Source organism: Scyliorhinus torazame, chromosome 1 (assembly GCF_047496885.1).
Source record: "Scyliorhinus torazame isolate Kashiwa2021f chromosome 1, sScyTor2.1, whole genome shotgun sequence".
Taxonomy (NCBI): domain Eukaryota; kingdom Metazoa; phylum Chordata; class Chondrichthyes; order Carcharhiniformes; family Scyliorhinidae; genus Scyliorhinus; species Scyliorhinus torazame.
Genome location: NC_092707.1, coordinates 150633954 through 150659939, shown reverse-complemented (window position 1 = coordinate 150659939; position 25986 = coordinate 150633954). Strand labels below are relative to the sequence as shown.

The window sequence follows — 25986 nt, the reverse complement described above, 5'->3', positions numbered from 1 at the left end:
CGGGCTGGCCCCAACCGTCCCTAGCACCCCCATGCCAGGGATTCGATGGGACCGTGTGATGGACTGGCCAGCTCGCATGCAGGGATCACTCAGGTGGACGGTGCTACTGTGGGCATGAGTCAGATATTGTCATACGATGGGGAGCACCAGAGCTCATCGCAGAGCGGGTTGTCATCATCCTCCATCCCATGGACCAGGCCCCCTGTCACTTCCAACCCAGGCCCCCAAGCATCGTAGCACCTCAGGTATATATAACGGAGGAGTGTGCAGATGGGCGGTCTGGCAGTGTGGGGAGTGAGGGGGTGTCGGTCCGGGATCTGGTGTCCGTGCCCCTGGCCATCACACCCCCCGTCCCCACACCCTCCTCCCTAGTTGGTGAACCTGGAAGTGATCAGAACGTCCCGTGTGCATTGACCCTGGTGATGACATTATGCGGCCTCCCATCCCCGCCTCCAGCTGATGTGCATCAACAGCTATGTGATGCTCACCAGATTGTGCCCCAGAAGCCTGACTAGCAACATTTCCCACTGAGGTGCGTGTATCTGCGCTGTTGGAGGGTGGATACGACAGTTGTGATGCCCGATCGTGCCTTCCTCGGAACTCTCCTCCGAGATGTTCCCTTGGAGGTTGGAGTGGGGGTCACACGGGATGGGCCGGCACCGTCGGCTGGAGGACCTGCGGGAGAATGGACGTGTGGTTAGTGGGAGGGATGGGTAGGTCAGTAAGGCAATAACAACTCGGTTTGGAGGGCACGGTGGTGCAGTGGTTAGCACTGCTGCCTACAGCGCTGAGGACCCGGGTTTGATCCCAGCCCTGGGTCACTGTCCGTGTGGAGTTTGCCCATTCTCCCCTTATCTGTGTGGGTTTCACCCCACAACCCAAAGATGTGCTGGTTAGGCGGATTGGCCATGCTAAATTGACCCTTAATCGAAAAAAATAATTTGGTACTGTAAGAAAAAATTTTTAATCGCAACTCAAGTTTGACAGGTCCTCCGGATGGAGCTCAGTGGTTCCTCACCTCTGCGGTGTCTGCCAGCCTCCGCGTCTGACCTCGGCCACCTCAATCACCTCCAGGGTCCATTGCTTGAATGAGATGAGGATTCTTATGCCTGATGCCCCACCTCCAGTCTGGGCCCTCTCCCAGTGGTCGTGAGAGAGCGTTTCCTGAGGAGACACAGAGAGGGCATGTTAGCCACACGTGTGGTTCACAGTGGTGAGAGGAGGGGTGTGTAGGGAGAGTTGGGGGTTTGAAGGGAGAGGGAGGTGAAGGGAGGGTTGGGGATCACATGGAGAGTTGTGGGGGGGTGGGTGCTTGCGTTGGAGGAGGAAAGGTCTTGGTGGAGGGGGGGGTTCTGGTGTCGACACACTCGTGCTGCCCGGTGTAAGTCGTTGAACTTTTTCCGGCACTGGAGGCCAGTCCTCCTGGTCAGACTCCCGGCACTCACACACGTCGCCACCTCATCACAGGCAGCACTGGCTGCCCTGTGACTGACTCTCCGGGACCCTTGGGGGAACAGGACATCCCTCCTGGCCTCCACTGTGTCCAGGAGCCTGGCCAGGTCTGCATCCCCGAATCTTGGGGCCAGGCTCATTGTTGTGAGCTGGCTCGGGTTGGCTGAGCAAGTACTTCTTAAGTGCTGCTCAACCTTGTTAGCCGGGGGCTGGCGAGCGTGGTGCCTTTATTTGCAGCATGAAGCCCTAAGGGCCTCGTTAAGTGGACCAATTAACGTTGAATAGCATTGCCCGCCTCGCTGGGCCGAGCACCGGGAAGTTCGCAGCAATTCCCGCTCACACTTAGAAAGCTTTCCGGAGAATCTTGCCCTTAGTCCCCCAAACGGAGAATTTTGTCCAGTATTTCAGAAAAACCTGTTTTAAAATTCTCAAGTGCTCCAATTGAAAGTAGTATGCACTCTGGGTGGTGAGGATTTATTTATGTGAATAGCTATATATGTGTGTGTGTGTATATATGAGTGTGTGTATATATGTGTGTGTGTGTGTGTGTATATGTGTATTTATATACACATATTGCAACTGCAATTAGAAAATCCAAGTTATCATAGTGGTCTTATTGTAGCTTGTAAATGTAAGTACTCACAAGTTACAATCAGACAGCTGATATGCTAACCTGCAGCTTTTAAAATGATGTTCAATTTTAAAAGTAATAACCAAGCCAGTGGAATGTGTTCTGACATGGACAGACGTCCTCAGTGTTCAAACACACAAAAAGCCAGACTTTGAGCTGCTGGCGGTTCCCTCAGGCTGGTTACTATCAGAATACCCCCTGTTGTGGAGGGACATGGGTATTGGAGCCTGACCTTGACTACTGAACGTGCAGAGAGACACGAATGGCCGTTTTCACATGTCCAGGTATGCCTCCGATTTGGCTTTATTTTTCTATCTTCCCTCCTTCTCCTCTTCACCAAAGGAGAGGGAAGGTCTGATCTGTACTCGGGAATGAGCTTCAAACCGCAGGAGACCATTCGTCCCATTGTCCCCTTGCCAGCTCTTTGAAAGAGCTACTTAATTAGACTCTGATTTTCCCTTTAGGCAGGCAGTTTCTGACTCTTTTCAAGTGTTTATCAAGCTCCCTTTCAAACATTACCACTGAATTGGCTTCCACTGTTCTTTCAGGCCACGCATTCCAGATCACAACAACTCAATGGGTAAAAATAATCTCCTCATTTCTCCGGTTGTCTGGTTGCGGACCATTTTGCCAGAAGAAGCAGTTTCTCCCTCTCTGCGCTATCAAAACCCTTCATAATTTTGAATATCGCTATTAAATCCCCCCTTACTCCTCTCTGCAGTGCAAAGAATACACACATGAAGCGTTACATACAAGGAGAAGACTGTGAGAACACCCCCAGCAGAGGTACAATATGGATTAGATACTGACTGAAGTTCCCTTAACACTGTCCCATTCGAAACACTTCCAGAACAAGTGCAGGACAGGTAGGGTACAGTAAAGTCCCTTCACTGTTCCACTGAGAGTGCAACACTGTCCAACTCTGGTCATTAAGAAAAGAAAGAAAATTGTGCGAAGATTGCAATTATGGGGGCAATTTGGAACATTTTAAATGAAAATGAAATAAAAACAGAACAGGTGATACAAATATACAATGCACATAATCCTCACGCCTCACACTGTGTGGTTTGCTTTTCTGACAAGATCTGATTAACCTGATTTTCGAGATTTTCCTTTCAAATTTTTAATCTCCAGAAGTTTGCATCTTGCTGTGCCCACTTTGTTTATCCCCATGATACATCAGTCTCGAAAGAAAAGAGAAAATGCTGGAAATGCTCAATACCAATGTTCCCTCATTTCCCTTCAATGTGTGAGGAACGTTTCTTGCACTGCATGGTTCTTTTATGGTTGCCACACTTTTGTGCATCTTAAAGGGCATGTTTCTCCCCCCAACCACATAAGAACATAAGAACTAGGAGCAGGAGTAGGCCATCTGGCCCCTCGAGCCTGCTCCACCATTCAATGAGATCATGGCTGATCTTTTGTGGACTCAGCTCCACTTTCCGGCCCGAACACCATAACCCTTAATCCCTTTATTCTTCAAAAAACTATCTATCTTTATCTTAAAAACACTTAATGAAGGAGCCTCTACTGCTTCACTGGGCAAGGAATTCCATAGATTCACAACCCTTTGGGTGAAGAAGTTCCTCCTAAACCAAACACATGACACATTTTAGATTACTGTGTAGTCATGCACATGTGCAGTTTCAAGGGAACATTTCCCAGCAGGTCGAGAAGCATCTTTGGAGAGAGTGGAGGAGTTAACACTTGAAGCTGTATTTCTTTCTTCAAAACTACACCCAAACCATTAATAATAATAATCTTTCTAATTGTCACAAGTAGGCCTACATTAACACTGCAATGAAGTTACTGTGAAAAGCCCCCAGTCGCCACATTCCGGAGCCTGTTCGGATACACTGAGAGAGAATTCAGAATGTCCAATTCACCTAACAGCACGTCTTTCGGGACTTGTGGGAGGAAACCGGAGCACCCAGAGGAAACCTGCACAGACACAGGGAGAATGAGTAGACTCTGCACAGACAGTGACCCAAGCCGGGAATCGAACCTGGGACCCTGGCGCTGTGAAGAAACAGTGCTAACCACTGTGCTACCATGCAGCTCGATATCAAATTTTGCTTCTTAATCACGCCTGAAAGATCTCAGGTTGTTTTAATTATGCAAAAGACGCTATGTAAATACAATTTGTTGTTTGTGACTGATGGAACCACCTGAAGCTACAGTTTCTCACAACAAGCCTGGATGCAGAGTGATTTTTTTCCTTGCCAACCTTCCCCGATGGCTGGAATACTGTTCCAGGTATACGGACAACTGCCCCACACTCCAAATGGCCTGTCAGTCTGCACAGCAAAATTGGGAATCCAGAAGACTCCAGTAGTGGAGGATCAGAGGGATCTCAGAGGGTTGGAGGAGGTTACAGATACAGGAAGAGGTGAGGGACTTTGAAAAGAATGACAATTTTAAAATCCAAGCATCACCGACAAGATGGCAATGTAGCTTTGCAAAGACAAAAGCGTTGGGTGAACTTGATGCAAGTCAGGGCACAGCTCGCATTGTTGAATGATCAAGTTTACAAATTGTAGTATCTAACTCCTCTGACAGACACTGCCTGGCCTGCTGTCAACATCCTTGTGGTGGGATGTATTAGGGGTAATACGGTACACCACGTGTCGACAGGCTATTGGTGGAGGGATGCCAGGTCCTGATAGGATCTGCCGCCTACTGGACTCCACCCAGAAATGCCGGTATAAGAACCCAGTTTTTCCCTCCATTTCCCTCAGCAGTTGCATTCTGTAACCACGCTGCTGGGGATAAAGTTCTGCTGAATAAAGCCTTCAATTGACATTACCTCAACCTGCCTCGCATCATATTGACGGTGCTACAATCCTACTCGCCTTTTCCCCATACTCGGTACACTGCCCCTCTGACCCTCCACAATTGCTGCACCACCTTCCCTGTGGACACCAACCCAAACTCCATCTGGAGCCGCTGTGTCTTTTTCAACAGCCCCTCCTCTGGTGCCACCAAGTACATCTGTTCCACATTCAAAATCTCATCTACTAGCCTTGCTTTCTCCTCCCTTTCTACCCTCTTCCAATGCACCCAGATTAAAATTAATTTGCCCATAACTACCGCCTTAAGTGCCTCCCACAGCATGGAGGCCGTGACCTTCCCCATGTCATTCTGTTCCACATAACCTCAGGTTGCAGCCCTTGCCCTCTAGCACACACCCTCATCAATCAGTAACCCCACATCCAACTTCCACTGCAGCCGTTGGGCCTCCTCCTGTGCCACCCACAAATCCACCCAGACAGCGCATGGTCAGAAACCACGATCGCCGAATACACCAAGTCAGCCACCCCCGCCAGCAATGACTTATCCATCGCAAAGAAGTCGATCCAGGAGTATACCCGGTGCACGTGTGAAAAGTACAAGAACTCCTTTGTCCTCGGCCTCCCGAACCTCCACGTTGCCGCCCCCCCACCATACGATCCATAAATTCCCTCAGCTCCCTAGCCACCGCCGACATCTTTGACGACTTCGGACTCAATCGGTCCTTCCTCGGATTCAACACAAACCTGTGAAGATAAGTAGATTGTCAACTGTATTAACACCTGTAAATAATAATATATGAATAACTGTTGTAGTTGCAGCATCCGACCACCAAGTGGTGTGAGTATGCAGACACGTGACCCGGACACACATGTGTACTAGAAGTTGTTAGTAAGGAGTTTGTAGCAGTCGCTTATTAGAGTAGCTCTGTAGTATCTTAGTGTAAGTTAGTGTTAGACCATTATTTCCAACTGTATTAATCTTAGACATTTCAGTAATTCGTTAGTGTAGTGTTCGTAATAAATAACTTGGTTTTTGATGTTCTTTGTTCACACTACAATATCAGGATTCCACATCAGCCAGGCAGCATGGTGGCACAGTGGTTAGCATTGGTGTCTCACGGTGCCGAGGTCCTAGGTTCGATCCCGGCTCTGGGTCACTGTCCGTGTGGAGTTTGCACATTCGCCCCGTGTTTGCATGGATTTCGCCCCACAACTCAAAGATGTGCATGGTAGGTGTATTGGCCATGCTAAATTGCCCCTTAATTGGAAAAAATGAACTGGGTACTTTATTAAAAAAGAAAAAGAAATTTTAAAAAAAGATTGAACATCAGCCCAATCAAAGAACATTACAAAACCATGTTAAAATTGCCCTCCATTATCAGCCGGGAGCCGGGATCTAACCTAACACCTGCCTCATAAAGTCCACATCATCCCAATATAGAACATTGGGCATACAGTTCAGAAGGAGGCCATTCGGCTCATCGAGTCTGCACTGACCCACTTAAGCCCCCACTTCCACCCTATCCCCGTAACCCAATAACCCCTTTTTGGTCACGAAGGGCAATTTATCATGGCCAATCCACCTAACCTGCATGTCTTTGGACTGTGCGAGGGAACCGGAGCACCTGGAGGAAACCCACGCAGACACGGGGAGAACGTGCAGACTCCGCACAGACAGTGACCCAGTGGGTAATCGAACCTGGGACCCTGGAGCTGTGAAGCCACTGTGCTATCCACTTGTGCTACTGTGCTGCCCAAAGACATAGAACATACAGTGCAGAAGGAGGCCTTTCAGCTCATCGAGTCTGCACCGACCCACTTACGCCCTCACTTCCACCCTATCCCTGTAACCCAATAACCCTATCTAACCTTTTTGGTCACGAAGGGCAATTTTTTTTATCATAGCCAATCCACCTAACCTGCACGTCTGTGGACTGTGGGAGGAAACTGGAGCACCTGGAGGAAACCCACGCAGACACGGGGAGAACGTGCAGACTCTGCGCAGACAGTGACCCAGCGGGGAATCGAACCTGGGACGCTGGCGCTGTGAAGCCACAGTGCTCTGCACTTGTGGTACCGTGCTGCCCATATGGGGCACAAACATTGACCAGGACCACCGGCATTCCCTCCAGCCTCCCAATGACCATCGCATATCTGCAGCCCAGATTGGCCACAATGCTCCCCATCTCAAAAGCCACCCTGTTATTGACCAGCACCGCCAACCCCTTGTCTTCATATCCAGCCCTGAGTGGAACACCTGCTCCACTCATCCCCTCCTCAGCCTCATCTGATCTCCGATCTTCAGGAGTGTCTCCTGCTAAAACACAACATCCGCCTTCAAACTGCTCAAGTGCGCAAAGACACAAGACCATTTAACTGCCACATTCAACCCTCATAAGTTCCAAGCAATCAGCCCGGCTGGGTCACCCCACCCACGCTCTCCGCTGCCGATTATCCATACCTCCTTTTTAGCCAGCACCCCCTGGCCCACGCCGCGTGCTCTTCGAGGCCACCCCAAGATGTCCGCCGCCGCCACTCCCTTCCCAACAGTGCAACACCAGCCATACCCATGTCAGCAACCCTCCCCGTTCCGCCCACACCCAAACAAAGACCCGCCATTTCATTCCCATTAACTAGCCCACCCAGCTAGCATGGTGGCCCCTGCCCAGGGCCCCTGGCTACCCTTCACCCCTAAAGTAACCGCCCATCCCTCCCAACCACCAGCAAACAAAAAAAACCAGAAGGCACACTCACCATCACTGCTCCCCTGTTGAATCCTGCCCCAATCCAGCCACCCAATGTGTCCCACAATAAACACAGAACTCTTTTCCACAAGTTTAATATTCTCACACTCCTCCCAGTTCATGATTTCTCATAAAATCCATCGCCTCCTTCATTGCATCACCCACCAGTGGGAGGGGTGCAAAACCCCAAACTTCATCTCCTTCTTGTAGAGGGCGGCCTTTACCCGGTTATACACAGCTCTCTGCTTGGCCCTTTCCGCACCCAAGTCTTGGTGAATCCACAGCTCACTCCACTGTCAGGTATATGAGTCTGCCTCACCCACCTCAAGATCTTCTCCTTATCCAAGAACCACTACAGCCTCACCACCATCACCCTCAGCGGCTCCCCCACCTCCGGCCTCCTCCTCAGCGCCCTGTGCACTCGATCCACCTCAAGTGGCCAGCCAAAGGCCCCACCCCCATTAACTCCTCCAACATGCTCGCCACATACTTGGCAGCCTCCATACCTTCACTGCCTTCAGGCATCCCACAATCCACAGATTTTGCCTCCTGGAGTCGTTCTCATGGTGCTCCAGCTTCTCCCTCAGCCTTTTCTGGCTGCTCAACACCATCCCCATCTCTGCCTCCGGTGAGGTCAACCACCAGGCCCTGAGCCTCCTGCCTCTGCTCCACCCATTCGATCACCACCCTAAGCCACTCCAGCACCTTGGCCAAGTCCTCTGAGGCCTCTTTCCTCTGCTGCTGAAATTTGCCATTGAGAAATTCCACCAGCTGCTCCATCGACCACTGGGCTGGAGCACTGCCCCCTAGCTCTTGGGCATCTTCTCCTGTGTCGCACCACAAAAACATTCTTGCTCAAGTTGCTGTCTCCTCCTCGTGGCACTCCTCGTCCGAGGAGCCATACACCAGTCCCACCAGAGGAGTATTAATTTCCATGGGCACTGATGTACCCTTTGCCCTCAAACATCACACAATTCAGGTGGGGAAGGACAAAAAAATCCACCTTGAGTGGGAGCCACCAAATGTGTAACCCCTTACTCCAAGGCCGCCACCGGAAGATGGATCCTGGAATTTTTGAAAGGATCGATTAACATTGGGATTGACATTTTTGTAGAATACTATGAATTGTCTCAGCTGCTGTGGTGGAATTTGACACAGCTGTTTAAAAGTGAGCAGAGTTTTCAGAGCAGGTTGTTGGATATGGATTGGCCTGAAGCCTCCTCCGTGAGATGGAAACTCTTAATAAAAGTACTTATTTCTTCAGCTTTGTAGTTACAGCACAACAACTAGGGAGGGAAAAGAATCCAGGAAGATCTGTGTAATTGCAATAATGTGGAGTTAACCAGCGTGGCACTGGTATGCACTGTTGAGTGCCCTCTTCACTTTATGTTTATAAGTTCGCCTTGCATTGTTTAAACATTTCACTCCCAGTTCTAACTTTAGCGGGACTTCATTAATAGTTATCTGTGCAGCTACAGTTTATTCCCATTCATTTCACCTTATCACAATTGCATAAAATAATTAATGATTTGTAATAATGTGATCAAGCAACATCGTGAAGAACCCCTATTTCAGTAACCTCTGAAAATGTTCAGCTGTTACATTATGCTGGAATACAACTTGGAATAGAAGAGCCAGAGCTAGGATCCAGAGTAAAAGGGCAAATGGCAGCATCCGAGCCAGTCCCTTCCCACTGGGAATAACAATAAGTCATTGCAAAAAGAAACACTTGTGTAAAGGTAGGGCCCACATGTCATTGCAGAAAAGGTTACGGCAGTGTAAAAGATGACAAGAGGTCATTTATCCAAAACATACACTAATTCATTCACTGACCAGCTCATGTACTCACTGGCCTATTGTAGCACAATCAATTACTCACAAGTCGAGAAGTGATGAAGTCAATCGAGGCTTTATTAAGCAAGACTTGTTCCCTAGCAGCTCAGTTACAGAATGCGGCTGCTGGGAGAACCCGGGCTCTTATACTCCGCCTTGCTGGGTGGAGCCAGCAAGCGGCAGATCCAACCAGGACCCAGTGTCTGTCTGCCAATAGCCTCTCGGCTTCACAGGTACCGTACTACCCCTAATACATACCACTACATTCACCCCTTGTTAAAAAGGAACCCGGCGGGGTGGTGGGTCGCATGGTGGTAGGGGTTTACAAAGCTGGTCCTGGAACTATTTTCGTACAGTGGCTATGCATTGAGCTCAACAGTTAACCATTTACAGATTTTGTCAGAATTAATTACAGATTTTTGTCACACGTATTCCACAAGTCGAGCAGGTGCCCTGGTCGTCCTTGTCGATCGCCTCAGCCCTGGTGGTGGTGCAGGTGCTGGCTCGGGCACTGTCGTCTCTGGGAGCGTTGCGCTGTTCGTCCCTGTTTCTTTACTCCTGGGCGGGCACGGGAGGAGGACCGATCCACCCGGGAAGGGAGCGGCCGTGGGGTGCGCCGGTGGGAGGGAGGGGGTGATTGGTGTGGGGGGGGGGGTGTGGTTCCGACGGGTGCCAGGTCTCGCAAGGAGACCGTGTCTGTCGGCCGTTGGGGTACGCCACGTAGGCGTACTGAGGGTTTGCATGGAGAAGGTGAACCCTCTCGACCAACGGGTCCGATTTGTGCGCCCGCACATGCTTTCGGAGCAAGATGGGTCCTGGAGCTGCCAGCCAGGTCGGCAGCGACGTTCCGGAGGAGGACTTCCTAGGGAAGACAAGGAGGCGTTCGTGAGGCGTTTGATTAGTGGTGGTACACAGCAGCAACCGGATGGAGTGGAGGGCATCCGGGAGGACTTCCTGCCAACGGGAAACTGGGAGATTTCTGGACCGTAGGGCCAGTAGGACGGTCTTCTCGCTCTCTACCTGATCGTTCCCCCGGGGGTTGTAACTGGTCGTCCTGCTCGAGGCAATGCCCTTGCTGAGCAGGAACTGATGCAGTTCGTCGCTCATGAAGGAGGACCCCCTGTCGCTATGGATGTACGTGGGGAAACCGAACAGTGTAAAGATGGTGCCGAGGGCTTTAATGACTGTTTATGAAGTACGCGTTGCGGTCGGTGGAGGGGAGGGGGCCTTTGAAATCCAAACTGAGGCGTTCAAAGGAATGGGAAGCCTTTATCAGGTGCGCTCTATCTGGCCTGAAAAAGTGCGGTTTGCACTCTGCGCAGATTTGGCAGTTCCAGGTGGCTGTACGGACCTCCTCAACAGAGTAGGGGAGGTTGCGGGACTTCACAAAATGGTAGAATCGAGTGACCCCCGGGTGGCAGAGGTCCTCGTGGAGGGCTTGGAGGTGGTCTACTTGTGCGTTGGCACACGTAGGGATAGGGCATCGGACGGCTCGTTCAGCTTTCCGGGACGATACAAAATCTCGTAGTTATAGGTGGAGAGCTATAGCTATCCACCTTAAGATCTTGTCGTTCTTGATTTTGCCCCGCTGTGCATTATCGAACATAAAGGCTACCGACCGTTGGTCAGTGAGGAGAGTGAATCTCCTGCCGGCCAGGTAATGCCTCCAATGTCGCACAGCTTCCACTATGGCTTGGGCTTCCTTTTCCACTGAGGAGTGGCGGATTTCTGAGGCATGGCGGGTCCGGGAGAAAAAGGCCACGGGTCTGCCCGCTTGGTTGAGGGTGGCCGCCAGAGCTACGTCGGATGCGTCGCTCTCGACTTGGAAGGGGAGGGACTCGTCGATTGCGTGCATCGTGGCCTTTGCGATATCCGCTTTGATGCGGCTGAAGGCCTGGCGGGCCTCTGTCAACAGGGGGAAGGTAGTGGACTGGATTAACGGGCGGGCCTTGGCTGCGTATTGGGGAACCCACTGGGCGTAGTACGAGGAGAAGCCCAGGCAGCGTTTCAGGGCTTTGGAGCAGTGGGGGAGGGGAAATTCCATAAGGGGGCGCATGCGTTCAGGGTCGGGGCCTATCACTCCATTACGCACTACGTTACCCAGGATGGCCAGACGGTTAGTGCTAAAAACGCATTTTTCCTCGTGAGAGGTGAGGTTCAGGGCGTTACCGGTCTGGAGGAATTTGCGGAGGTTGGCGTCGTGGTCCTGCTGGTCATGGCCGCAGATGGTTACATTGTCGAGGTATGGGAACGTGGCCCGCAAACCGTGCTGGTCAACCATTCGGTCCATCTCCCATTGGAAGACCGAGACTCCGCTCGTGACGCCAAATGGGACCCTTAAAAAATGGTACTTGCGGTCACTCGGGCGGATGGGGAACTGGTGGTATGCGGACTTGAGGTCCACGGTGGAAAAGACTTTGTACTGTGCAATCCGATTGACCATGTCGGATATGCGGGGGAGAGGGTACGCATCTAGCTGTGTGTACCTATTGATGGTCTGACTATAGTCTACGACCATCCTCTGCTTCTCCCCGGTCTTCACAACTACCACCTGGGCTCTCCAGGGACTATTGCTGGCCTGGATTATGCCTTCCTTCAGCAGCCGCTGGACTTCAGACCGGATAAACGTTCGATCGTGGGCGCTGTATCGTCTTCTCCTAGTGGCGACGGGTTTGCAATCCGGGGTGAGGTTCGCAAACAAGGAGGGCGGTTCAGCCTTGAGGGTCACGAGGCTGCAGATAGTGAGTGGGGGTATAGGGCCGCCGAATTGGAAGGTTAGGCTCTGGAGGTTACATTGGAAATCTAACCCTAAGAGAGTGGGAGCGCAGAGTTGGGGAAGGACATAAAGCTGATAATTCTTAAACTCCCTCCCTTGCACCGTTAGGTTCGCGATGCAGAACCCTTTGATCTCTACGGAATGGGATCCCGCTGCCAGGAAAATCTTTTGGGTGCTCGGACGAATGGAAAGAATCCAGCGTCTTACCGTATCCGGGTGGATAAAACTTTCCGTGCTCCCAGAGTCGATCAGACATGGTGTCCCGTACCCGTTGACCAGCACCGTTGTTGTTGCCGTTTGGAGCATCCGGGGCCGCGATTGGTCCAGGGTCACCGAAGCCAGTCGTGGTTGTTGCATCACGGCGTTTTCTTCAGACCCCGTGGAGCCGTCTTGGCTATCAGCCAAGATGGCGGCGTCCATGGATCGCATGTGGCCGGGGGCTCACAAGATGGCAGCGCCCATCCTCCCTGCGTGGTGTCCGGGACCCAAAATGGCGGTGCCCGCGGGCCGCACATGGATCGTTGGGGGGGGTTGAGTCTGCTGTCCCCGTTCTCCCCCGAAGATAGCGGCGACCCCCCGGGACTGGCACACCGCTGAGTAATGCCCCTTTTGACGCAGCTTTTACAGATGGCTGAGCAGGCCGGGCAGCGCTGCCGGGGGTGTTTCGCCTGCCCGCAAAAATAGCAGCGGGGCCCACCCGGATGGTCTGGTGCTCTGGCCGCGCAGGCTTGTGGGGGGGTGGGGGGTGCCGGGGAGTCGGTCGCAACGGCGGTCCACGGAGCCCAAGGGGCTGCCGTGCGGTCGGGGCCATAGGCGCGGGCATTTTGTGATGCCACGTCGAGGGAGGCCGCAAGGGCCCGTACCTCTGTGAGTCCTAACGAGTCTCTCTCTAACAGTCTCTGGCGAATTTGAGAAGAAGTCATACCTGCCACAAAAGCATCCCTGATTAGGAGCTCCATATGCTCGTTTGCGCTCACCGACGGGCAGTTGCAGTTCCTTCCCAATATCAACAGCGCGCTGTAGAACTCGTCTAGCGATTCTCCGGGGATTTGCCGTCTCGTCGCGAGTTGGTGGCGTGCGTAGACCTGGTTTATGGGCCGAATGTAGACTCCTTTCAGCATGGTGAGCGCCGTCGAGAAATCCTTCGCGTCTTCGGTGAGCGTGTAGATCTCCGGGCTCATCCTGGAATGCAGGACCTGCATTTTCTGGTCTTCCATGGTCCGACCGGGGGCCGTTTGAAGGTAACCTTCGAAGCATGCTAGCCAGTGTTTAAACACGGCCACCGAGTTTGCTGCATGTGGGCTGATTCACAGACACTCCGGGGCGATCCGGAGCTCCATAGTCTTTTTAAGACTGCTTAAAAAATTGTAGTGCAACAATTACTCACAAGTCGAGAAGTGATGAAGTCAATCGAGGCTTTATTAAGCAAGGCTTGTTCCCCAGCAGCTCAGTTACAGAATGCGGCTGCTGGGAGAACCCGGGCACTTATACTCCGTCTTGCTGGGTGGAGCCAGCAGGCGGCAGATCCAACCAGGACCCAGTGTCTGTCTGCCAATAGCCTCTCGGCTTCACAGGTACCGTACTACCCCTAATGCATACCACCACACCTACATTGGCTCCTGGACAGGCAACACCATGATTTTAAAATTGTGTTCTGGTGTTCAAATTACACATGGTCCTGTTCTTTCTCTGTTTCTGTAACCTCCTCCAGCTCTATAACCCACTGAGATCTCAGTTTTCTTTAAATTCGACACATCCCTGATTGCCATTCCTTCACCATTGAAAGCAATGTCTTCAGCTATCTAGACTCTAAACTCTGCAATTCCCTTCCGAAACATTCTCCTTTAAGATGTTCCTTAACTCTTTGGTCAAGCTATTAGTTACCTGCCCTCACATCTCAGTATCACATCCTGTCTGAGAAAACGCCTGTGAAGCACCTTGGGGTATTTTACAATATAAAAGGTGTTGTCTAAGTGTAAGCTATTGTTACTGGCCAAAGTCTTCCAGCCATTCCCGTCAGTGGGGCAGTCCAGCTGACAGCAATCCCCATCCGTGGGTTTCCTGGTGGCAAAGAATACAAACAGTGGGATAACGGAGGTGGGACCAGAAGGTCCCACCACCAGTCAATGATAGGCCGCCTCCACCTCTGCAAAACACGCCATGGGGGGTGGAATCCCGCAGATTGTAAATGTGTTAGAAGTTCACCTAGCTTCCCTGGTCTCACAGACCTACATTAGCACGCAGACTCCCAGTGCTAAATTGAAAGTTCTCAGCTTTATAATTAATGTAGGGCGAGATTCAGTGGATTCAAGTTAAAGTCGGCTGAACTGCGTGTTTAGTGGGGTGTTTCTCAGCAGCTATAGCATCGAGAAACAGCAGCAATCCAGTGGCACTTTGCCATTTGTTTTGGCCACGGAGAGATTCTTTCTGCCGAGGCCGCACTTAGAGAGATTTCCTGCTGCCGACCAGAAGTGCACCAGCAGGAAAGGCGCCTTGCAGATCAGGGCGCCATTTTGAAAGGCTTCCCCGATCCTCCCTGCCCCGCCCGCTCTTTTGATGCACCCGCTCACTCCACCAGGAGGCAACCGGGAAACCAGCCCCCTCACCTCCCGTCTACCTGGCAAGGACCCCCCCCAGGCCCAACTTGATACCGGGGCATCCTTGCACCCATGGCAGTGCCACTCTGGCAACCTGTATTGTCAGGGTGGCACTGCCAGGGTGCCAGGCTGGTGTTGCTGAGGTGTACAGGTGCCAGAGGATGCCACCCTGCCCTCTCCCCGGCCACCCATGGGTTCCCAATGGCCTGCCCCCTCCCCCCGCCAAGTGCCATTGTCACTGGTCCATGTTTGTTTAGATCAGTACAAAATGGCGCCCTAGAGAGGTCTCGTAGGCGGGGCCAGTAAGCCCTGGGCACCAGGTGAAGGCGGCATCTGATAATTAAATGAGCTGTATGGATATGGATCAGATATGGATCTTGCCCAGCAAGAGCAAAGTCCAGATCATGCTGGGCCGAGCGAGTCGGGAGAGTCATCATCGGCCCATGCCTGCTGTGGAGCCCAAGTTGGGGCGGGCGTGTGATTCGCCCACTAAACCTGGATCCAGGTCAGGCACTACGGGGTCGCTAAATCACACCCACAGTCTGTGCCTGCATGCAGCAAGATCTGGACAATATTTAGGCTTGGGCTGATAAGTGGTAAGTAACTTTCACGCATCGTAAGTGCCAAGCAATGATCATCACCAACAACAAAAATTCTAACTCTACCTCTCCTCGTTGTTCACTGACAATTCAATCACTGAATACCCCATTGTCAACATCCTGCAACCAGTGACCAGAAACTGAAGAGGACCAGCTACATACGTATGGTAGCTAGTCAGAAGTTGGGAATTCTGCAGCAAGTAACTTATGTCCTGATTCCCAAAACCTGTCCACGATCCACAAGGCACAACTCAGGAGTATTGTGGAACAGTCTCCAATTGCCTGTATGAGTTTACAGCCCGATACATTCCAGGACAAAGCAGCCTGATTGAACGGCACCCTGTGCACCAGATTAAACACTCACTCGATTCACTTTGACAGCATGTTCTAAACCTGCAAATCTACCACCGAAAAGCTGGTTCATCACTTTCCCAAGGGCAACTAGAGATGAGCAATAAATGCTGGCCTCGCGGGGGGGGGGGGGGGGGGGGGGGGGGGGGATTCTCACATTTAAGAACTTTAAAAGTCTCTTCATGCCATTGCCCCTTCCTATTCCTGTATTCTCCTCCAGCCTTACAAAAACTCCAGCCCCACCCTCCATCGTATGAGTGCATGCCATACTTCTCTCTGACCTAGCATTGGCAGATATATCTTCAGCTATTGCTTTGGTCCCACTCTGTAACACACTTCCTAAAAGCCTCTGCTGCTACAACTTCTCCTCTTCCTTATAGGTCCTGCTTAAAACCCACCTCTTTGGTCAACCTTCCTTCGTGGACTGGTCATCTGTTCCTTTCCTGCAGCTCTCGGGAGCACCTTGGACGTTTCGCCGTGTTAGAACTCCTTTATAATTCCAAGCTGTCGAGGTTGATTAAAGGGATGTCCAAGGCAGCCTAGGGGACACACAGTAAAATTAGAAACAAAGTGAGCAAATACACATTGGAAATATACAGCACCTGTTAAAGAATGGGAGGCTATCGCTGCTGGGTGAGACACTTTATCACATTCAGCCGTACAGGATAAGCGAACCCTGAACAAATAAGAGTAGACAAGGAAAGAATTGAGAGGTAAGTGGACTTCAATCACAGGGATGCTGATGCGTTAAGTGGCAAATGTTATCTGGTTTTGATTTTTAAAAAATAAATTTAGGAGTATCCAATTAATTTTTTACCAATTAAGGGGCAATTTTAGTGTGGCCAATCCCTGCACATCTTTGGGTTGTGGGGGCGAAACCCACGCAGACATGAAGAGAATGTGCAAACTCCACACGGACAGTGACCCAGAGCTGGGATCGAACCTGGGACCTTGGCGCCGTGAGGCAGCAGTGCTAACCATTGCACCACTGTGCTGCCCACGTGCTCACCAATTCTAAAACTCCAACTTAGTTCTGCACTCGCAAGTTCTGTAGCAAATCAGTGCTGGATTTGTGACAGACGTCGGACATCACCTGATTATAAATATATGCTGATAAGTTATGTACAGTGTCTTCATGAAGTGACAGGCGACATTTTTCTGATCGTTACTCCTTTCCTTGCAATGGGGCTGCATCTACTTTTGGGGTCGGGTTCTTACCGAGTTGCTCACTGTGCAGTCAGTGTGTCGACATTCTCCAGCGTGGTTCAGTCATGAGGGTCTTGGGCTCAAGCTTTATTCCCAAAATCTAGGCTGACGCCTCTTTCCGATGACCTGTCAAACTAAGGTCCCCGCAGCTGGACGTAAAGGAGCCCATGACACTATTTTGAATGAGAACAGAGGAGTTCTCCCTGGAGTTCTATGACTCTGTACAGTTAGACAGTTACATGGGCAGGGTGGGCATAGAGGGATATGAGCCAAATGTGGGCAAGTGGGACTAAGTTAGTGATAGAAACTGGGCGGCATGGACAAGCAGTGCCAAAGAGCCTGTTTCCATGCTGTAAACACCTATGACTCTATGAATTCTGGTCCATACTTATCCCTTGACCAAAATCACTGAAACATTATTTTTATTTATTTTTTAAATTTAGAGTACCCAATTAATTGTTTCCAATTCAGGGGCAATTTTAGCACGTCCAATCCACCTAGCCTGCACATCTTTGCATTGTGGGGGTGAAACCCATGCAAACACGGGGAGAATGTGCAAACTCCACACTGACAGTGACCCAGAACCGGGATCGAACCTGGGACCTCGGCGCCGTGAGACTGTAATGCTAACCACTGCGCCACCGTGCTGCCCTGGGGTCCTACATTATAACGCTGCTTTTGCCTATGTTAAGCACATGAAAGCATCTTGGTAAAGGAGTTGAAGCTAAACTAAAGCTAAGAAGAGCCAGGCAGGGGCATGTGATTAAGCCATTGATTATAAAAGCTCAGGAGGCCCGAGATGGTAAATCCAAACGGCATTTATTTTCTGACAAAAGAAAAGGCTGCAACGCTGCTTACAGCACAAAGGACCCAACCGGGACCACCGATCTTGCTGGTCCCAATCTATGGCGGCTTTTACAAGGTGATTTCTATGAACCCCAGCTGATGGGGTATTCCACAAGCCCCATGGGGAGATCAGTTGGATGGCCTCCGTGGATCTCGTGAGGGTTGTTAGACTGGCTGTCACTTGAAGTGCCCTGCCAGCGCTCATTAGAGGCTGCCTGGTGGCTAGGGCTTCAATTGAAGTCATTTCCTAACAGTGATCAGCTGTTTGCGAGTAAAGATGGCGTTGATATTGATTTCAAGTGCTAATTAAAGAGCTGGCACTATTTCTTGATCAGCCATAAACTTATTGAACAGCGGAGCAGGCTTGAAGGGTCAAACAGCCGTCTCCAGCTCCTATTTCTTATGGTCTTATTTTATGTTCTTATAAAGTCAGTATCACTGGACATTTATTGCCCATCCTGAGTTGGCCTGAAAAGGTGGTGGTGGTCTTTCTCCTTGAACCACTGGTAGTGGGTTTAAAACAACTGAGTGGCTGCAGAGGGCATTCACAGAATGGTAGCACAGTGGCCACATCAGTGGACAAGTAATCAAGAGCAATGATTCCAAGACACAAGTTCATTTCCCACCACAACAGCTAGGGAATTAATATTGTCACCACCGGTCCCCAAGGCGAGGTTTCCCAAATTTGTTATTCCAGGTGAAGAGGGATGAATTGGCTCCCTTTCTTTATTCAAACCCCTTGGTTGGTTGAAACAAGATTAATTTAAAAAGGATCCTTCCCTGCGGATACCATTTCACAGCCTAATATTTATGTTTTAAAAGGAGCCAATTTAACCTGGCTTTTTTGAATTAAAGCAAGAGCGAGTTCATTAACTACTAAATGTGTGAAAATGATGAAGCACAGAATAATAATAGATTATTGTCACAAGTAGGCTTCAATGAAGTTACTGTGAAAAGCCCCTAGTCGCCACATTCCGGTGCCTGTTCGGGGAGACCGGTACGGGAATTGAACCCGCGCTGCTGGCATTGTTCTGCATTACAAGCCAGCTATTTAGCCCACTGTGCTAAACCAGCCCATGTGCTAAACCATGCATACACATTCACTTTTTAAAATAAATTTAGAGTATCCAATTCATTGTTTCCAATTCAGGGGCAATTTAGCATGGCCATTCCACCTAGCCTGCGCATCTTTGGGTTGTGGGGGCGAAGCCCATGCAAACACGGGGAGAATGTGCACACGGATAGTGATCCAGAACTGGGGTCGAACCTAGGACCTCAGCGCCATGAGGCAACACTGCTAACCACTGCACATGTATATATATTCATACCAGATTAGAAATGAGAATTTAGTCCAAAAACAAGTTTTAAAAAATGAATCAGTCTTTGACTTGTCTGTGAAGAGTAGATGATGGAACGTTGCGGCTTTTGCGGTTCGTGATTCCCATACCGCTGACTTCAGCAGATCAATAGGCGGTTTTGAGGTCATTGCGCTGCAATTTCGCTGAGAAGCTGCCTGTTTCCTTTTCAGCTGTGGCTTTGCTAATGTGGTTTGCTTCAGCAATCAGACAGGAAGAGAGTGGTGACCGCCAACCTTTTGCAGGGGTCTGCTGCTATCTTTTAAGCTGGCTTTATATCCCAGTCTTTGTATGTTCCTGGAAGGTGAAAAATCCACGTATTGGCTGGGACATTGCACACGGGATATCATTCCTGCTGAGATGATAACCAGCTCCCATTACCTCCACAGGAGATGGCAGTTAGTTTCTCTATGGCTTTCGTCCATTTGGCTTGTATGTCCATTTTTAAAACCACAGGTTCAGTATGTTCGTACATAATCCGGGCTTCTTCCCCCATCATCATGACAATATTCAGTTAATAAATAAATTTGGAATCCTGCCCTTGAAATCGCTCATGGATTTCACCCCCCACATCCTTAACTCAGGCACCTCCATCCAGTTAAGATCAGCTAACTCCACACAGACTGTGATTATCCTGAGTTCTTTGAGTACTGTTACCATTGCTGGATTAACCAGTGTATTTCAGTTCAGACTATTGAACACCTGGGGCGTCATTCTCCGCCGGCGGGAGTCTCCGTTCTGCCGGCGCTCGGGGGTTTCCCGACGGCGTGGGGGTGCCCCACAATGGGAAACCCCATTGACCGGCCGGTGTTACGGAGACTCCCGCCGGCCGGTCGGCGCAGAAATGTGGCGGGGCGGGTAGGAGAATTTCGCCCCTGGTTTGTTAATCCTGTGGTCACTTTTCAGAAGTTTCCTGTACAGATTAACACTTTCAATGCAAAGCCACTGCTACCAAGCTGAATATAAAATTACAGGAAAAGTAAAGAATTCTTGAACATTCATTAGTTACAATCCCTTATGAATATTTTTCGAAGAATTTCAGGGTTAAGGAACAAGTTCCTGAATTGTGTTTGTATATAGTTTCTGAGCAATGAAAATACTCACCCTTCTTATTCCAGAACTCGCTTGGTCCACTTCTTGTTATTCATCTCAGGCTTCGAAACACCAAATTAGTGTTTGCAAGCTCTAATGGGAAGTGTTTTCGACACACAGACACTTGCGTCTGATAGTGTCTGCCTTCAGCCATTGAGAATTCAACAAACAAAGCACCCTGCAGAAAATGAGCTTGCAGTGTCTCCCACTGTCTCAGGAAGGGGTTGGGGCAATTCTATTTATAGATGGGTAAGTATAGACAAAAGAACATCAAGCAAGAATAGTATAAAAAATTAATTAAAATAATTGTAACAAGAGACCTCTTTCATTCTTTGTATTAATCACCTGGTGTGTAATGTCATTGTGAGGCTCATTTCAACAGGTGCCTGTCCATATTTAATAACGGTTTCTGGTGGTATTCAATGATATCCTGGCAGCATCTGCTTGGATTTGGTATCAGAGAGGGTGGGTTTGTGTGTCTAAGGGGCTATTAGTAACTTGTGTGGTTTGCAACTCACCTGTTCATCCCAGAAAGCAGATCCTAGCTTTGGTCAGCACCTCCTCTGACTCAGCCCTGAGTCACTTGCCCAAGGTCCTGCTGCCTAACACCAATTACCACATCACAACGTGCTCAGCAACACTACCAGCCTCTCTGTGCTGGGCTCATTGAACCCACCGGAACATCTGTTAGATAATAATCACAGGGTTTAACTGGCCAAGAGCACTTTGTGCTATGACTACTACCCAGGCTGGTGTTGAGTTACAGATCTATAATCTGCTAGGTGTATATGGCTGGTATAATTATCTCTGCTGATGCTTCAGGTTAACTGGCATGAGTTCAAGGCAAAGCAGATGAGTTTCTGTTTCCCCTTGCGCAGTGATAAATCTTAAATAGGATTCCAACATTATCGTGCACTCAAAACACTTTTTGCTTCAAATACCTGCCTCAACTTCCCACCAGAAATACTTCTGTTCATCGTCGGCTCACTGTGCAGACTGTCACACACCTGCCTCCAATCTGTGCTACAGCATTCAACAAGAACTTTCTTTCGTGAATTGTGCCCTTGGTCTGTGCTTGTTGATCACGATGGTGTGCAAGTCATATTTCCTCAAGGCTGTCAGGGAGAGTTAAACTCCAGGTTTCATCTCCGAAGCAGGCCAGTTTGTGGGCAGACAGGGGGAGTAAGGAAAGAGATACCGAGGTGATGACAGATCCAGCAGGAAGGGCAAAATACTGCTATGTTGTGTACTACCCAGTCCTCACCACCTGCCCACTCCCCCCCAACCACCCTCAGCCTGAATCCTAAGTGACATCGGCACTCCATTTTATAATTACGCTTTTGCACAAAATAACCCTTTGTATATTACCCACTTTCCTTCTGAGACTGTAAACTTTACTATTTAAAATTCCTTGCCTACAGCACAAACTAAAAATCAATATTTGTATTGTCAGTTTTCTTTTCTGCTCCTTTATGCTCCCCCGTGACAGAGTTGCTGATTTTCTGCTGGTGTGCGTCTGAGGCTAACTTCAGTATCTCAAGCGAATGGTCATTATTCACGTGACAACCTAGCTAACGAGTGCAGCAGGTCCACACTTCCAATCCTGGCCCGCACACTACACACTGACACATACATACACTGACACACGATACACACCCACACACAATGCACTCACTCACACAACACATTCACACACACTTTCCAGTAGGAAAGATCAGGGGCTGGATTCTCTGTCCAGCGACGCCAGACTAGGGTACGTGAATGGGTGGAGAATCGCGTTGTGAGCTGAAAATCAAGATCAGCGGTGGGCACCCTACGGAATGCTATGCTCCGGTGCGTCGACAGCATCAGCATCAATGCATTCTACTCCGCACGTGCAGTAAACACCGTTGGCATATCGGCAACAGGCCGGTATCCTCTGCGACCTCTGCGATGCTCCGCCTCCATGAAGGAATCACTGATAGCAAGTTTCACTTGTGGATTCAAAAATCGGGAAACAGGCGCAGTGGCTGCAGAGGGTGAGAGGAGGTAGGACTTGTTCTCAGCAACCGTGGGTTGCCAGTCCTGCTGCTGGCAGGGCTGCCGGTGGGGAGGGCATCTACCAAGGCTGGGGGGAGTAGTGGCGGGTGACCAGGGAATGGTCCGTGGGATCAGTGTGACCCCCGGGAGCGGGGTGTCCAGGCACGGACTGCCATTGCCGCAGCTTGCACAGGAGCCATCTTGTGCACACCCCACTGATCTCCCACCGTGCAGACTGACAGTGGCTAATGGGTGCCCCCCCCCTCCCGCCCAGCCTCCTTCCCTACACTCCACCCCCTACACCCCCTTCACCACCCCACTCCAACCTCCCCCACCCCACCCCACCCACAACTGGACAACACCCGCCGGCAGAGCATCACGTGGCCCACACAAGGGCAACACCCATTGTAACCCCTAACGTAGGGCACCAGACTGGGACTGCAGAGCGTACTGCTGGCATGGGTAGTGCCAGCCACTGATACCATTGCTGGCAGGACGGGTGCCGGGGCCAGAGGCCCCCATGGTGCCGGGCACCGATGGGGCCAGGGATGCAGTGTGGAGGGCAGAGTGCCAATGGGAATGGTCAGCGGTGGGTGTGTACTTGGGGGAGGAGGGGGACATGTGGGGGCAAGGGCTGCAGTGCAGGCCAGGGCCACTGTGTAGCCTATTGGACCCGGTTGAGCACGGGTCACGCACCATTTTAACATGTCTGCCTTTTACCTACTGCAGACAATGGACTTCGGAATCCAAACAGGAATGGTGGCCTTCATCATAGCCGTCTCAGCCTGGGGGGATGCGCTGAGGCTGTACAAGCAGGAGCTGCTGAGGGAGGAACCTGTAGCATGTAGCCTGCCCCAGAGGAACAGCAGGCAGCCGCTGAGGATGGAGAGCCAGCTGCCCAACAGGTCTAGGAGGAGGTGGGAAAAAGGCGTCACATCAGGCCTCGTGTGTACCGGCAGTGCAGGTCATTCGAGGATCTACCAGACTGGGCATATCGTCGAAGACTCCGGCTAAGCAGGGGTACAGTGAAACATATCTGCCCGATCATGGCGCACCTGGCACCGCGGGGAAATGGGGGAGGACACCCGCAGTCAAGGTGATGGTCACCCTGAGCTTTTACGCCACGGGGTCCTTCCAGGCACAGAGTGGGGACCTGTCCGGGATCCCACAGACCTTGGTGCACAGGTGAATCTGTGCCATCCAGTCTCGCGCCAGGAGAGTCCCCCAATTCATGGTGGCCTGCTGCATCCTCTACAACATTGGCACCACGCCGGAAGAGGGGAATGAACGCTAGGTCTCGTCAGTGAAGGTGGATGCAGAGGATGGTCAGGATGGGCAGGGCATGGGGTCCGGGCAGGCACAGAACGCCACACAATGTGTGCGCTTGGGCCGGCGCACATGGGACATTCGAATCGTCTCCAGGTTCACTGACTGGGGGACGTGGCTGATGGCACGGACATCCCATCCCACCCGACTTCGGCCGTCCACCCCTCCCTTGACCACACTCCCTGTAACAACCCACTCCGTGATTCCTAACTGCCTCACTATAGGTTTCATGCCCTGGGTGGCAGTACCAGTTGGTCTGGTCCATGGGATGGAGGATGATGATAACCTGCTCTGCGATGAGCTCTGGTGCCCTGCATCATAGAGCATTACAGCGCAGTACAGGCCCTTCGGCCCTCGATGTTGCGCCGACCTGTGAAACCAATCTAAAGCCCATCTACACTATTTCATTATCATCCATATGTCTATCCAATGACCATTTAAATGCCCTTAATGTTGGCGAGTCCACTACTGTTGCATCGTTTGACAATGTCCGACTCCTGCCCACGTTAGCACTTTCCTCCGTCCACTTGGGTGATCCCTGTAAGTGAGCTGGCCATCCCATCACACCGGCCTGTGCTCACCTCCAACGTCCATCCCCCACCCCCCCAGCATGCCCTCTGCAGCCAGCCCAGCTGAGCCCTCACACCCTTCTGAAAGAGCACCAAGGCAGTTTGGAACTTTTGTGCACAGGTGTTTATTTTGAACGTAACAGGAGAACATCTTCTCTGTGGGATGGAGGTGTGACCGGAGCAAATTCCTGGGCCTCCCTCGCCCCCTGGAGCTGTCAGCCCTGAAGGCCCGCTCTCATCATGACCAGGGCCTCACTGCTCGCTGCCATGGAGCACAGGAACTGCGCCACCTTCCTTGGGACTGGCTCAGGTCGGTCGCCGCCCAGGCAATGCTGTTGATGCCCTCAGCCATAACCCGCTGTGACTGGGCCAAGCTTTGGAGCACCACTGCAGTGTCCAGGCGGCCCTGGTATGTAGCTGCCTGTGAGAGGGCCGTCCTGTCCTGTGCCTTGGCCACCGTCCGCACAGAGTGTCCAGGCCTTCGGCACCCTGACCCATGTTCGATACTTTCGCCTCCAAGGCCTTCACCAGAGACACCACCCGTGCGGAGTTGGCCTAGCTAACCCGCATGGTCGTCACCACCTCCTGCCCCTGTAGGCGGTTGGACTCCTCCAACTACATCTGCAGGCGCTGGAAGGTTGCTGACACCCCCTCATGTGGTCCCTGCCTCTCTGTCTGCATCTCTTTTATCAATGGAATCTCCCTTTCCAGAAGCTCAGACCTGCCTGGACAGCAGCTGGTCCCTGGGGTCAGGCCGCCCTCCAACTGTCCGCCCCCTCAGGGTTCCTACCACCATCTGGTGTACCGCTGCATGTTTGTGGTGCCCCAGGTGCCCCTTCACTAACATGCCCAACAGAGTGTCTCTGTGATGCTGGAGGGTGTTAGAGATGGCGGTGACTGAAAGTCGGTGTCGGCCCCGCACTGGTACTCCAGGGTGTTTTGAGCTGGCGTTTGTGAAACCCCTTGGATATCCGTTGCTGCGTCATTGCTGGAATCTGCTTGGGGCTGCGGTCGGAGGCGGGGGAACCAGAAGGGCCCGCCCCATCGCCGGGTGATCCTGCAAGATACACGCAATGATACATGATTGTATCATGAGTTGGGGTGGTGGTGAGGGGTCCGTGCCACACATCCCATGGGAAATCACAACGTGGCAGGGTATCACTTGGTTGCCCGATGGTAACCTCCGCCTCAGCGACTGCCCTCTCTCCAGCCCACCGATCAGGTCCGGCAGTCCTCCTCTGGTCTTCTCTCTCTCACGGCGGTTGTGCCCCGCCTGCTCGGGGTGGGGGTGGGGACTGAAAGTGTGAGACACTTGCACGCGGCACCACAGGGGTTGGGAAGCACATGGCATTCGTGCCCAGGGCATTTGGCCATGGCGGCCGATATGGGTGCTGGCATGTGGTGCAGGGTGGTGAGCAAGCACACTGCTGGCAGAGGGGTTTGGTCACCCTCTGGGTGGGGGGGTGGTTCTACGGGTGTTTTGGGAAGATGTTGGTGCCAGGGGCACAGTGCTGCCCACCTACCTGGCTGCCCTGAGGAGGTAATGCAGCTATTTCCGGCACTGGATCAGTGCAGCTTTTGCGCCGTTTTCCGGGGGGGGGGGAAACATCACTGTTCCCACACCGGCGTCAGCACTTCGTCTGTGTGGTAAACACCACTAGTGATATATTTTATGTATTATGGCACTGCCCGTATATTACAGGTACGGCGGTAAATCCACCCAGCAGGCGGCGTATAAAAGTGTGTGCTCTCCTGCGCTGCTCCCATTCTGGTTCCAGCTGCAGGAGGCACAACATCT

At 51.4% G+C, this 25986-nt stretch overlaps 1 long non-coding RNA gene across 1 annotated transcript in view; it reads right to left on the bottom strand.

Annotated features, from left to right (window-relative positions):
• Positions 1-1024: 1024 nt before the first annotated feature.
• The window catches only part of LOC140429780 (uncharacterized), a 111572-nt gene continuing 86610 nt past the window's right edge, over positions 1025-25986 (bottom strand). The window contains exons 2-3 of the long non-coding RNA XR_011949193.1: positions 16174-16314; positions 1025-1164 (exon numbers count right to left, since the gene is read on the bottom strand). This is a non-coding gene — a long non-coding RNA (uncharacterized lncRNA). The remainder of the gene's footprint in view (positions 1165-16173; positions 16315-25986) is intronic.